The sequence below is a fragment of the Ranitomeya variabilis genome, chromosome 2 (assembly GCF_051348905.1).
Source record: "Ranitomeya variabilis isolate aRanVar5 chromosome 2, aRanVar5.hap1, whole genome shotgun sequence".
Taxonomy (NCBI): domain Eukaryota; kingdom Metazoa; phylum Chordata; class Amphibia; order Anura; family Dendrobatidae; genus Ranitomeya; species Ranitomeya variabilis.
In genome coordinates, this window is record NC_135233.1 from 671,831,828 (window position 1) to 671,845,464 (window position 13,637).

At 45.5% G+C, this 13,637-nt stretch overlaps 1 long non-coding RNA gene across 1 annotated transcript in view; it reads left to right on the forward strand.

Moving 5' to 3' along the window:
• LOC143807584 (uncharacterized) overlaps nucleotides 1-13,637 on the forward strand; it is a 1,151,218-nt gene that overhangs the window by 941,624 nt on the left and 195,957 nt on the right. The window lies entirely within an intron of this gene.

Consider the following 13,637-nt stretch of genomic DNA (forward strand, 5'->3'; position numbering starts at 1 on the left):
CGAAGAGGCCCTGGACGCATATTTCCATGGATTTTATTTCGGATCTTCCAGTCTCTCAGAAGATGTCTGTTATCTGGGTGGTTTGTGATCGTTTTTCTAAAATGGTCCATTTGGTGCCCTTGCCTAAGCTGCCTTCCTCCTCTGATTTGGTTCCACTGTTTTTTCAGAATGTGGTTCGTTTGCATGGTATTCCTGAGAATATTGTGTCTGATAGAGGATCCCAGTTTGTGTCCATATTTTGGCGGTCCTTTTGTGCTAAGATGGGCATTGAATTATCTTTTTCATCGGCTTTCCATCCTCAGACAAATGGCCAAACCGAACGTACTAATCAGACCTTGGAGACTTATCTGAGATGTTTTGTTTCTGCTGATCAGGATGACTGGGTGACTTTTTTGCCATTGGCTGAGTTCGCCCTCAATAATCGGGCTAGTTCTGCTACTTTGGTTTCGCCTTTTTTTTGCAATTCTGGTTTTCATCCTCGTTTTTCCTCAGGTCAGGTTGAGCCTTCTGACTGTCCTGGGGTGGATTCTGTGGTGGATAGGTTGCAGCAGATTTGGAACCACGTGGTGGACAATTTGACGTTGTCACAAGAGAAGGCTCAGCGCTTCGCTAACCGCCGTCGCTGTGTGGGTCCCCGACTTCGTGTGGGGGATTTGGTGTGGTTGTCTTCTCGTTATGTTCCGATGAAGGTTTCCTCTCCTAAGTTCAAGCCTCGTTTCATTGGTCCTTATAAGATTTTGGAAATCCTTAACCCTGTGTCATTTCGTTTGGACCTCCCAGCATCATTTGCCATTCACAATATGTTCCATAGGTCATTGTTGCGGAGATATGTGGTGCCTGTGGTTCCTTCTGTTGATCCTCCTGCTCCGGTCTTGGTCGAGGGAGAATTGGAGTATGTGGTGGAGAAGATCTTGGATTCTCGTGTTTCGAGACGAAGGCTTCAGTACTTAGTTAAACGGAAGGGCTATGGTCAGGAGGATAATTCCTGGGTTGTCGCCTCTGATGTCCATGCGGCCGATTTGGTTCGTGCCTTTCATTCGGCTCGTCCTGATCGGCCTGGGGGCTCTGGTGAGGGTTCGGTGACCCCTCCTCAAGGGGGGGGTACTGTTGTGAATTCCGTCTGGGCTCCCTCTGGTGGCCTTTAGCGATACTGCGGGTCTGGAGATGGGCTCAGCTGCCTAATTTCCTGCTTTGCTGGTTCCTATTCATCTCCTGTCATGCCCGGGCACGCTACATGAAGGAGTGGGTTCTGGCTGGGTGTTGGCGTTAGTGTTGTGTGGGCTTTATGCCCATGCAGGCCACTTTTAGCCGCTCGTTAGCCAGGACCACAAATTACACAGATTAATAAAGGGGACTTCCTTTAAATATGGGGACTTTACTGAACTTGATAAGGGTTGTATACAAGGGATAGCAGGTACAGTCAAACTGTATCCTTCCTCCGTAGGCTACCCCAGGGCTCTGCAGCTTATCTGTTTTGTCTTTATGTCGCCTGTTGTGAATTCCGTCTGGGCTCCCTCTGGTGGCCTTTAGCGATACTGCGGGTCTGGAGATGGGCTCAGCTGCCTCATTTCCTGCTTTGCTGGTTCCTATTTAACTCCACCTGCACCTTTGTTTGAAGCCTGCTGTCGTTGTATTTAGTACTGGTTCTGATCTCTCTGGACTTCCTTGTGACCTGTCTCCATCCGGAGAAGCTAAGTCTTGCTAGTTCATGTTTGCTCATTTTTCTCTTGAAAATATGTTTCATTATATGATGAGTTCAGTCCAGCTTGCTTATATGTGATTTTTTGCTTGCTGGAAGTTCTGGGGTGCAGAGTGCGCCCCTCACATCGTGAGTCGGTGTGGGGGTTCTTGTATTTTCTGCGTGGATAGTTTTTGATAGTTTTTGTACTGACTGCACAGATCCCTTGCTATCTTCAGTCTATTTAGCGTTAGCGGGCCTCATTTGCTTAAACCTGTTTTTTATTACTACGTTTGTATTTTCCCCTTAACTCACCGTTATTATTTGTGGGGGCTGTCTAAACTTTGGGGTCATTTCTCTGAGGCAAGTGAGGCTTGGCTTTCTCTCTAGGGGTAGTTAGTTCCTCAGGCTGTGACGAGGCGTCTAGGTTTTTAGGTAACGCTCCACGGCTGCCTTTAGTGTGTATTGGATAGGTTCAGTGTTGCGGTCAGTATAGTTTCCACATCCCCAGAGCTCGTCCTAATATTCTGGTTTACCTATCAGGTCAGTTTGGTGATCCTACCACCGGATCATAACAGTCGCCACAACCCAGCTTCCAGGCCACAGTCCTGATCAGCGAGTTTTTCACTACTCACTCAGCAGTTCTGCGTACTATCATTATAGATGCCCTGGATCTACCTCTCGGGACCCCCAGTAGTCCTATGCTCTCAGTCCTCTTTAGGTCTGCTACCTTCAGCACTAGCAAGCTCTGGGGTTTCTTATGACTCAGCATCTTATCTGATAAATAGAGATGGATGGACACCTGGATGCTCGGGTCCTGTGGGTTTGGCCAAACAGTTACAAAAAGTTCAGGTTCAGGTACCAGAACAGTACCAAGACCTGAACCCAGACCTCATTCACTTAAAAGGGGGCTTGAACATCCAGTGTTTGCCACCCTGTCATGTGCATGACCTCGGGGCAAACACCGCTTCTGATCGGATGTAAAATAATCACCACCGGTCAGACAGCCGCTGTTCACATGCTGTCAAATGACAGTGTGAGCGCGCAGCTGTGATTGGAGGTATAAAGTTCACCACTGGTGTCAGCTGATGGGACTACTGCTCCCATCTGCCGATGCCTGCTGCCGCTAATAACAGCGAGAGTAGGCGACGGCTGATGGGAGTATTCATTAGCAGCACCTGCGCTGTAAATAATAATAAAAAAAGGTGTTGGTTCCCATGTATTTTTGATAACCAGCCAGGCAAAACTCACAGAGTGGGCTGCAACCCTCAGCTGTCAGCTTCAGCAATGCTAGTTATCAAGAATAGAGGGGTACTCACTCCGATTTTTTAATTTTAATACATAATTTTAAAAAATACCTAAAGCCCATTCCAGTGAAGCCCTCGTCTTCTGTAATAAAACAAAAATAAAAAACAACAATATCCCTCACCTATCCATCATTGTGTTCCATGCCATAATCACCGTCTGAGGGATAAACAGTAGTGATGAGCGAATATACTCGTTACTCGAGATTTCTCGAGCATGTTCGGGGGTCCTCCGAGTATTTTTTAGTGCTCGGAGTTTTAGTTTTTCTTGCCACAGCTGAATGATTTACATCTGATAGCCAGCATAAGTACAGGTGGGGGTTGCCTGGTTGCTAGGGAATCCCCACATGTACTTATGCTGGCTAACAGATGTAAATCATTTAGCTGCGACAAGAAAAACTAAAACAGTTCTCAATCTGGATCGTGCCTTGATGCTACTGTCCAGACTGAGAACTACTGATGCATGAGCTGCTGCAAGCGCAGCACTAGTGAGCAGTGGTGACCTCATCAAGGTTACTACAGGTCACTGAGGCTGCGTTCTCAGCTGGCAAATGAACTGCAGTGACCTCCCTGGGTTGAAAATTGTTTATCCCCCAGACATGGATTACGATGTGGGACAGGACGATGGACAGGTGAGGGATATTGTTGTTTTTTATCTTTGTTTTATTACAGCAGATGAGGGATTCAATGGAATGGGCCTTAGGTGAGTATAACTGTGTTTGCTATTTTTGAATAAAATCAGTGTTTGTTGTGCTGTCATGCACATGACAGCGCGAAAAACACCCAGTGTTCGGTGGGGGCCAAACCGAACAGTAACACTGATTCCTGGTGAAGTCCGTGTTCGGTGTTGATGCCCGAACAGTAGGTGTTTGATATGGATGCCGTACTTTACTGTTCGGGTTTGCCCATCTCTACCAATAACATCTTCTGGATGGTCTATAAATGTCATCAGTAGCTCTCTGTAGAATCTCACTATTCACCCCTTGGCAGCACTGCACATTTGTTAGTCTCTAAACTCTATCTAACTCTATCCAGGAAGAACAGTCCTGTCCCTATCACTAAGCCCTCCCCCTTTGGGATGGTCCCTAAACTTAACTACTTCTGACCCTGCTGTTTGTTGCTGGGCAGAACCTCCATACACTACACACTGCACTATATTACTTATCTGATACCTTTCTCTATGACATCCTGCATTACTATTCATTATGCATATTTCACTTCAACACACCAGAATATGTCACAAGTAGTGTTGAGCAATACCGTCTGATACTTGAAAGTATCGGTATCGGAAAGTATCGGCCGATACCGGCAAAGTATCAGATCTAATCCGATACCGATACCCGATACCAATACAAGTCAATGGGACTAAAGTATCGGACGGTATCCCTGATGGTTCCCAGGGTCTGAAGGAGAGGAAACTCTCCTTCAGGCCCTGGGATCCATATTAATGTGTAAAATAAAGAATTAAAATAAAAAATATTGATATACTCACCTCTCCGACGCAGCCTGCACCTTATCGAGAGAACCGGCAGCCTTCTTTGCTTAAAATGCGCGCGTTTACTGCCTTCCGTGACGTCACGGCTTCTGATTGGTCGCGTGCCGCCCATGTGACCGCGACGCGACCAATCATAACAAGCCGTGACGTAATTTTCAGATCCTGAATGCCTAATTCTAGAATTCGGCATTCAGGACCTGAAAATTACGTCACGGCTTGTTGTGATTGGTCGCGTCGCAGTCACATGGGCGGCACGCGACCAATCAGAAGCCGTGACGTCACGGAAGGCAGTAAACGCACGCATTTTAAGCAAAGAAGGCTGCCGGTTACTACCAGGGCGCGTCAGAGGGTGAGTATATCCCTATTTTTTATTTTAGTTCTTTATTTTTTACATGGATATGGATCCCAGGGCCTGAAGGAGAGTTTCCTCTCCTTCAGACCCTGGGAACCATACACTGGGAACTTCCGATTCCGATTCCCGATACCACAAAAGTATCGGATCTTGGTATTGGAATTCCGATACAGCAAATATCGTCCGATACCCGATACTTGCGGTATCGGAATGCTCAACACTAGTCACAAGACACAATATTAGATGCACAACACTATTCACATAATCTGATTGAGTCTTCAGGGATAGGAAAAGCAACAGTTCAGTCCACAACCCTTAGATTGCGTAAACTCCACATCTTGCTGATACCGCAGTGCTGAGCCACTGTTTTATTTGTCCACCCCCTGTTCCCTTTAGACAGAAGGATTTCCCCTAAAATAACATTGTCTGTGCACACTCCAGAAAGTAATAGTATACTCTTTGTGCCCCTTAGAAAGAATTAATGTCGCCAGTGCACCCATGTGTTCTTTACAATACTCCCTATAAGATAATAATGGCCCCTAAGTGTTTCCTGTTCTGTCCCCACATGAGGCGAATGGAGGTGTGGTGGATTAATAAGTGTTGTGAGAGAGAGAATCGTACCTTCAGTATTTTCCTCGCTATAGGGCAGACAGGACCGATGCTACTCGGCGTCCGAAGAGATGATGCACACCAGGGATTGTGCAATCCAGACTTGTTTATTTGGAAATCTGGACATACAGCCGATAACTGGTAATACAGTACTTTCTCCAGAAATGCAGGTGTAGACAAGGTACAGCAAGATGTAGCACCAAGTATGACTGCAAGTGTGAGCAGCAAGAGGTCGAAAGACTGATGCCTTCCTAAGCCCGGTTCCTCTCACAAAAACATGAAACTGAAACTGAAATGGCTGCCAGAGGAAGAGAAGACTTGACCCTTGAACCGGATGTGAAAGACATGCCCACAAGAATTAATGCATAACAAGCTGCCATACGGAAAAAGACAACTGGGTGGCAGCAGAGAAAGTATAACAACATACATAGCATGAAGATACATATAAAAACAGAAGAGTATAATTTACACGGAACAGCACACTCCTCGTCTGAAATTCCGTAAGGGATTTCACTATATTAATGTCCTTGAAATAAAGTCCAACGACCTAGAAAAAGAAACCAAACATGCATGCAATGCAATAACAACTTAAAACGAGATAAGACATTAATTTAAGTCAGTTCCTGAGATAATCCAAAGGAAAACCCATCTTCGGATCAGAGAAGCCGCACTAGGCCAAACTATCTCTAACCCAACTGTAATCCAATGGACAAAATACAAGTGCAGTGTTCTGTTCATGGTTTATCCTACCGGAATGTGATAAGTAGAGAGTGGTTTTTGGCAGACGTGCCAACCATGACAGTCTTTGTCTCCATGTGAATTGTGACAAGACCTCACAATGTGAACTAACCTTGCGATAGTCTTGACGAGTTTCATCCAATTGGAGAAGCGTTCGAAGTGCTGGCAACCGAATGTGGAGGTTGGTTTAGCGTTCGTGGCCAGAGCACTGACCTCGGAGCGGACTTCTGGATCATCATCTGAATCCTGGATGCTGAAGACTTCCTGGACACATTCACTTCCCTTCTGTTCCAGCAGAAACTTTGGACCTGAAAGCCAAGAAGAGTTAGCAAAAGAATTTATAGACATAGGTCTAGTGGCATGGTCGGCTGGATTACGTTCAGATGGGATATAGTGCCACTGTTCAGGTTTGGAAGACCTTCTTATTCTCTCAATGCGGTTACTGACGTACATGTAGAAGCGCCTTGTTTGGTTGTAGATGTAACCTAAGACAACTTTACTGTCACTGTAGTATTGTATGTCATCTATGTGAGTGGCCAGCTCATGCTGAATAAAGTCTGCAAGTTCTACTGCAAGCACAGCCCCACAGAGTTCCAGCCTGGGAATAGTGTGGTCATGCTTGGGAGCCAACTTAGCCTTGCCGAAAATGAAACCAACGTGATCTTGATTGTCGGATCCCGTCACCTTCAGGTAGGCAACAGCTGCAATGGCCTCTGTGGATGCATCCGAGAACACATGGAGTTCCGTCCTAGTGCTAGCAGCAAGTGAGATTTCGGCGTAGCATCTCGGTATATGGATTTCATCCAAAGCACACAAAGACTGGTTCCAGGTTTCCCATTTCGATTCCTTATCAGGAGGTAGTGGGGCATCCCAGTCCTTGACAGTTTCGGATAGCTGTCTCAGTAGGGATTTACCTTGTATGGTAATTGGTGCCACGAATCCCAGTGGGTCATATAGGCTATTTACCACTGACAGGACACCACGTTTAGTGAATGGTTTGTCTGCACAGTTGATTTGGAAACCGAAGGTGTCGGCTGACAGGTTCCACCTCAGGCCTAAGCTTTTCTGTACAGGCGGAAGGTCTGGTCCTAGGTCCTATGTCCTTGAATCCAGGTGCGTGGTCACTTGCCTCAAAGGCTCTCATGACAGCCAGGCTGTTTGAAGCGATTTTCTGCAGTCTAAGCTTAGCTCGGTACAGCATACGTTGGGTCCTTTTAAGTAGGTCGATTGCCGCTTCTTCTGTGGGTAGAGATTATAGTCCACCGTCTACGTAGAAGTCTTTTTCTACAAAGTCTCTGGTGTCTGTTCCATACACAGACTCTCCTTCTAGTGCGGTTCTCCGCAGGCCATATGTTGCAACTGCGGGTGAAGGGCTGTTCCCGAATACGTGCACCCGCATGCGATACTCCACCATCTCTTTGCTGGGGTCATTGTCCTTGTACCACAGGAACCAGAGGAAATTCCTGTGGTCCTCTCTGACTATGAAACAGTGGAACATATGTTCAATGTCGGCGGTGATGGCAATGGGCTCTTTCCTGAACCTCATCAACACTCCTACTAGGTTGTTTGTCAGATTAGGACCTGTGAGGAGGACATCATTGAGAGATACGCCTTGATATTTGGCGCTTGAATCAAAGACAACTCTAATTTGTTAAGGTTTCTTCGGGTGATATACTCCAAATGAGGGTAGGTACCAGCACTCCTCGTTTTCCTTTAAGGGAGGCACTGGCTCCACATGGTTGTTATGGAATATTTTGCCCATAAAGGTGATGATGTGTTCTTTCATCTCTGGTTTATTGCTTAGTGTGCACTGGAGAGAGTTGAATCTGGACAAGGCTTGTTCACGATTATTCGGGAGACTTACCCTAGTAGCTCGGAAGGGTAAGGGAAAAACCCAGTGATTGGTCTCGTCCTTAAGGAACTCATTGTCCATTATCCTGACAAATTCCTTGTCTTCCATAGACGGGGCTACTTTGTTGTCATCCTTAGTGGTACAAAACACCGATCTTCCCAAGTCATCTGCATAGGGAGAAGGGATAACATCAGGCAGCTGTACAGGATCTGAAGGCTTTTCCTTCACCTCATAGTGATGAGGACATGGTTTGCAGAAAGTAGTGCGCCCGTCTCGGCGTACATAGGTCTTAAAGGAATGGACTCCTGTTCGGTCCAAGCATACATTTCCTATGACTACTACTGGTGCAATTAACTGGGACGATATCCTGAGACATAAAAGTACACAAAGAAAATGGGAGACGTTTATTAGCATCCTGGATAGGACCTGTGCACAGTATATACTGTATGGGAATAAACATACTAGAAATAAGAGGAAACCAATATGGCTAAATAGAGCTGTAAGGGGCGCAATAAGTGACAAAAAGAAAGCATTTAGAGAATTAAAGGAAGTAGGTAGTGAGGAGGCATTAAATAAATACAAAAAATTTAATAAATTCTGTAAAAAGCAAATCAAGGCAGCAAAGATTGAGACAGAGAGACTCATTGCCAGAGAGAGCAAAAATAACCCCAAAATATTATTTAACTACATAAATAGTAAGAAACTAAAAAATGATAGTGTTGGCCCCCTTAAAAATAGTCTGGGTGAAATGGTGGATGAGGATGAGGAAAAAGCCAATATGCTAAATGACTTTTTTCATCAGTATTTACAATAGAAAATCCCATGGCAGCCAATATGACTAGTGATAAAAATTCCCAATTAAATGTTACCTGCTTAACCCAGCAGGAAGTACGGCGGCGTCTAAAAATCACTAAAATTGACAAATCTCCGGGCCCGGATGGGATACACCCCTGAGTACTGCAGGAATTAAGTACAGTCATTGATAGACCATTATTTTTAATCTTTAAAGAGTCCATAATAACAGGGTCTGTACCACAGGACTGGCGTATAGCAAATGTGGTGCCAATATTCAAAAAGGGGACCAAAACTGAACTCGGAAATTATAGGCCAGTAAGCTTAACCTCTACTGTGGGTAAAATCCTGGAGGGCATTCTAAGGGATGCTATGCTGGAGTATCTGAAGAGGAATAACCTCATGACCCAGTATCAGCACGGGTTTACTAGGGACCGTTCATGTCAGACTAATTTGATCAGCTTCTATGAAGAGGTAAGTTCCGGACTGGACCAAGGGAACCCAGTAGATGTAGTGTATATGGACTTTTCAAAAGCTTTTGATACGGTGCCCCATAAAAGGTTGATACATAAAATGAGAATAATGGGTATAGGGGAAAATATGTGCAAGTGGGTTGAGAGCTGGCTCAGGGATAGGAAACAAAGGGTGGTTATTAATGGAGCACACTCGGACTGGGTCGCGGTTAGTAGTGGGGTACCACAGGGGTCAGTATTGGGCCCTCTTCTTTTTAACATATTTATTAATGACCTTGTAGGGGGCATTCAGAGTAGAATTTCAATATTTGCAGATGACACTAAACTCTGCAGGGTAATCAATACAGGAGAGGACAATTTTATATTACAGGATGATTTATGTAAACTAGAAGCTTGGGCTGATAAATGGCAAATGAGCTTTAATGGGGATAAATGTAAGGTCATGCACTTGGGTAGAAGTAATAAGATGTATAACTATGTGCTTAATTCTAAAACTCTGGGCAAAACCATCAATGAAAAAGACCTGGGTGTATGGGTGGATGACAAACTCAAATTCAGTGGCCAGTGTCAGGCAGCTGCTACAAAGGCAAATAAAATAATGGGATGCATTAAAAGAGGCATAGATGCTCATGAGGAGAACATAATTTTACCTCTATACAAGTCACTAGTGCGACCACACTTAGAATACTGTGCAGAGTTCTGGTCTCCGGTGTATAAGAAAGACACAGCTGAACTGGAGCGGGTGCAGAGAAGAGCGACCAAGGTTATTAGAGGACTGGGGGGGTCTGCCATACCAAGATAGGTTATTACTAGGGTTGAGCGAAACGGGTCGGCCATTTTCAGAAGTCGCCGACTTTTGGCAAAGTCGGGTTTCATGAAACCCGACCCGACCCCTGTGTGGGGTCGGCCATGAGGTCGTCGATCTTCTGAATCTGGTATCGGAATTCCGATACCGAGTTCCGATATGTTTGCGATATCGGAAATCGGTATCGGAATCCACATTTAAGTGTAAAATAAAGAATTAAAATAAAAAATATTGATATACTCACCTCTCCGACGCAGCCTGGACATCGCCGCTGGTAACCGGCATCTTCCGTTCCTAAGAATGGCGCTTGAAAGACCTTTCGATGATGTCACGGCTTGTGATTGGTCGCGGCGGCCCACGTGACCGCTCAGCGACCAATTCCAAGCCGTGACGTAATTCTCTCAGGTCCTAAATTCCTCATTCTAGGAATTTAGGACATGAGAATTACGTCACGGCTTGTGATTGGTCGCTGAGCGGTCACGTGGGCCGCCGCGACCAATCACAAGCCGTGACGTCATCGAAAGGTCCTTCACGCGCTCATTCTTAAGAAGGAAGGCTACCGGAAAGAAGCAGGGCGCGTCCGAGGGTGAGTATATACCTAATAGGAATATACTCACCCTCGGCTTCTTTCCGGCAACCTTCCTTCTTAAGAATGAGCGCGTGAAGGACCTTTCGATGACGTCACGGCTTTTGATTGGTCGCGGCGGCCCACATGACCGCTCAGCGACCAATCACAAGCCGTGACGTAATTCTCATGTCCTAAATTCCTAGAATGAGGAATTTAGGACCTGAGAGAATTATGTCACGGCTTGTGATTGGTCGCTGAGCGGTCACGTGGGCCGCCGCGACCAATCACAAGCCGTGACGTCATCGAAAGGTCTTTCAAGCGCCATTCTTAGGAACGGAAGATGCCAATTACTACCAGGGCGCGTCAGAGGGTGAGTATATCAATATTTTTTATTTTAATTCTTTATTTTACACTTAAATATGGATCCCAGGGCCTGAAGGAGAGTTTCCTCTCCTTCAGACCCTGGGAACCATAGTATCCCATTGCACTGCATTGGGTTTCGTGTTTCGGCCGACCCCGACCCCGACTTTTTTATAGGATCGGCCGATTTCACTCGACCCGACTTTTGAGAAAGTCGGGTTTCGTGAAACCCGACCCGATCCTATAAAAATAAAAGTCGCTCAACCCTAGTTATTACACTTGGGGCTATTTAGTTTGGAAAAACGAAGGCTAAGGGGTGATCTTATGTTAATGTATAAATATATGAGGGGACAGTACAAAGACCTTTCTGATGATCTTTTTAATCATAGACCGGTGACAGGGACAAGGGGGCATCCTCTACGTCTGGAGGAAAAAAGGTTTAAGCATAATAACAGACGCGGATTCTTTACTGTAAGAGCAGTGAGACTATGGAACTCTCTGCCGTATAATGTTGTAATGAGTGATTCATTACTTAAATTTAAGAGAGGACTGGATACCTTCCTGGAAAAGTATAATGTTACAGGGTATATATATTAGATTCCTTGATAAGGCGTTGATCCAGGGAACTAGTCTGATTGCCGTATGTGGGGTCGGGAAGGAATTTTTTTCCCCATGGTGGAGCTTACTCTTACCACATGGGTTTTTTTTGCCTTCCCCTGGATCAACATGTTAGGGCATGTTAAGCTATGGGTTGAACTAGATGGACTTAAAGTCTTCCTTCAACCTTAATAACTATGTAACTATGGTAGCAGGCAAATTGGGTCACAGTTTTGCTTTAATGCTTGCTCGAGAATTTTTACTTCAGCTAGCGTGATTTCTTCCTCCATTTCTGTTTGAAGAATCTTTGCTCGAGCCTCTGCTTCTGCTCTCTTCGCTTCTGCTTCTGTTAGAAGAATCTTTGCTTGAGCCTCTGCTTCTGCTCTCTTCACTTCTGCTTCTGTTTGAAGAATCTTTGCTCGAGCCTCTGCTTCTGCTCTCTTCGCTTCTGCTTCTGTTTGAAGAATCTTTGCTCTAGCCTCTGCTTCTGCTTTCTTTTCTGTGTATGAACGTCTTAGTTTGGACCGCTCTGCATTTAAATGGGCCTCTAGAAATCTGTTGCTGAGGGCTGAAGTTCTTGAGCAGGATGATTGGTATGACCGAACAGAGTGTTTAGACAAGGCTGACCTGTGCGATCTAGTTTCTTGCAGATGGGCGATACGAAGCTCCGATTTATCTTTGGAGACTTGCACGGCGGCGTCCCTTTCTCTGTCTGTGGAATCTGCCTTGCTTAACTCTGATAGGGCTTCATCGATTTTAGAGTCTTTTAGGAAGGCAGCATACTTTGCAGACAGTCTCTTGTATCTGCTGTGGGCCACGTCTAGCTGTCTTATAGTGTCCTGTAAACTCGCTGCATCAACTTTGTGGCGTTGGACGCTTGACATGAGGGAGGCGACTCGTTCCCATAGGTCATCCAGGTTGTCATTGAACTCATCCCTTGTGGAATGGTAATTCTCGAGGACCTTTAATGTTGGCTTGATGGAGCATACTGGTCATGCATCTTGGTCTGCTGCGGAAGGCGGCTCTGCTTCCCGGTCTTCATAATGGACAGTATCGGGTTGTATTTGCTCTGTTCCAGCATTGGGGAACTGCGTAAGGTCCTTTTCGGCAATTTTGATTTAAGGTGCGCTGTCTCTAAGAAACTGAACTTTTGAATTGGGGGCTAGAAATCGCGGTGCAGCTTAGTTGCGACCCCCTGATAAGATTCCCAAGGTGTTTTTGGAGAATTGTGGGGTTCTGCAGTCCGACAATCTGCAGTGATGTGGTATAATATACAGAGAGTCTTTATGCACAATGTGGTCTGAGGTGATGAGAGATTTCTTAGCAGAGCGGGGCTGCAGTATGTGAGCAGGGAGAGCGTGGGCACATGGATAGGGATATAAGGATGATTCCGGCTGGGCTTCAAGGCAGTCTTTCGACTGTTCTGTCCCCACATGAGGCGAATGGAGGTGTGGTGGATTAATAAGCGTTGTGAGAGAGAATCGTACCTTCAGTATTTTCCTCGCTATAGGGCAGACAGGACCGATGCTGCTCAGCGTCCGAAGAGATGATGCACTCCAGGGATTGTGCAATCCAGACTTGTTTATTTGGAAATCTGGACATACAGCCGATAACTGGTAATACAGTACTTTCTCCAGAAATGCAGGTGTAGACAAGGTACAGCAAGATGTAGCACCAAGTATGACTGCAAGTGTGAGCAGCAAGAGGTCGAAAGACTGATGCCTTCCTAAGCCCAGTTCAAGAGCGTCCTCTCACAACAGCAAGTAAACTGAAACTGAAATGGCTGCCAGAGGAAGAGAAGTCTTGACCCCTGAACCGGAAGCGAAAGACATGCCCACAAGAATTAATGCATAACAAGCTGCCATACGGAAAAAGACCACTGGGTGGCAGCAGAGAAAGTATAACAACATACATAGCATGAAGATACATATAAAAACTGAAGAGTATAATTTACACGGAACAGCACATTTTCTTAACAATTAATGATTCCCCAAGTGCCCCTAAAGAGTAATCT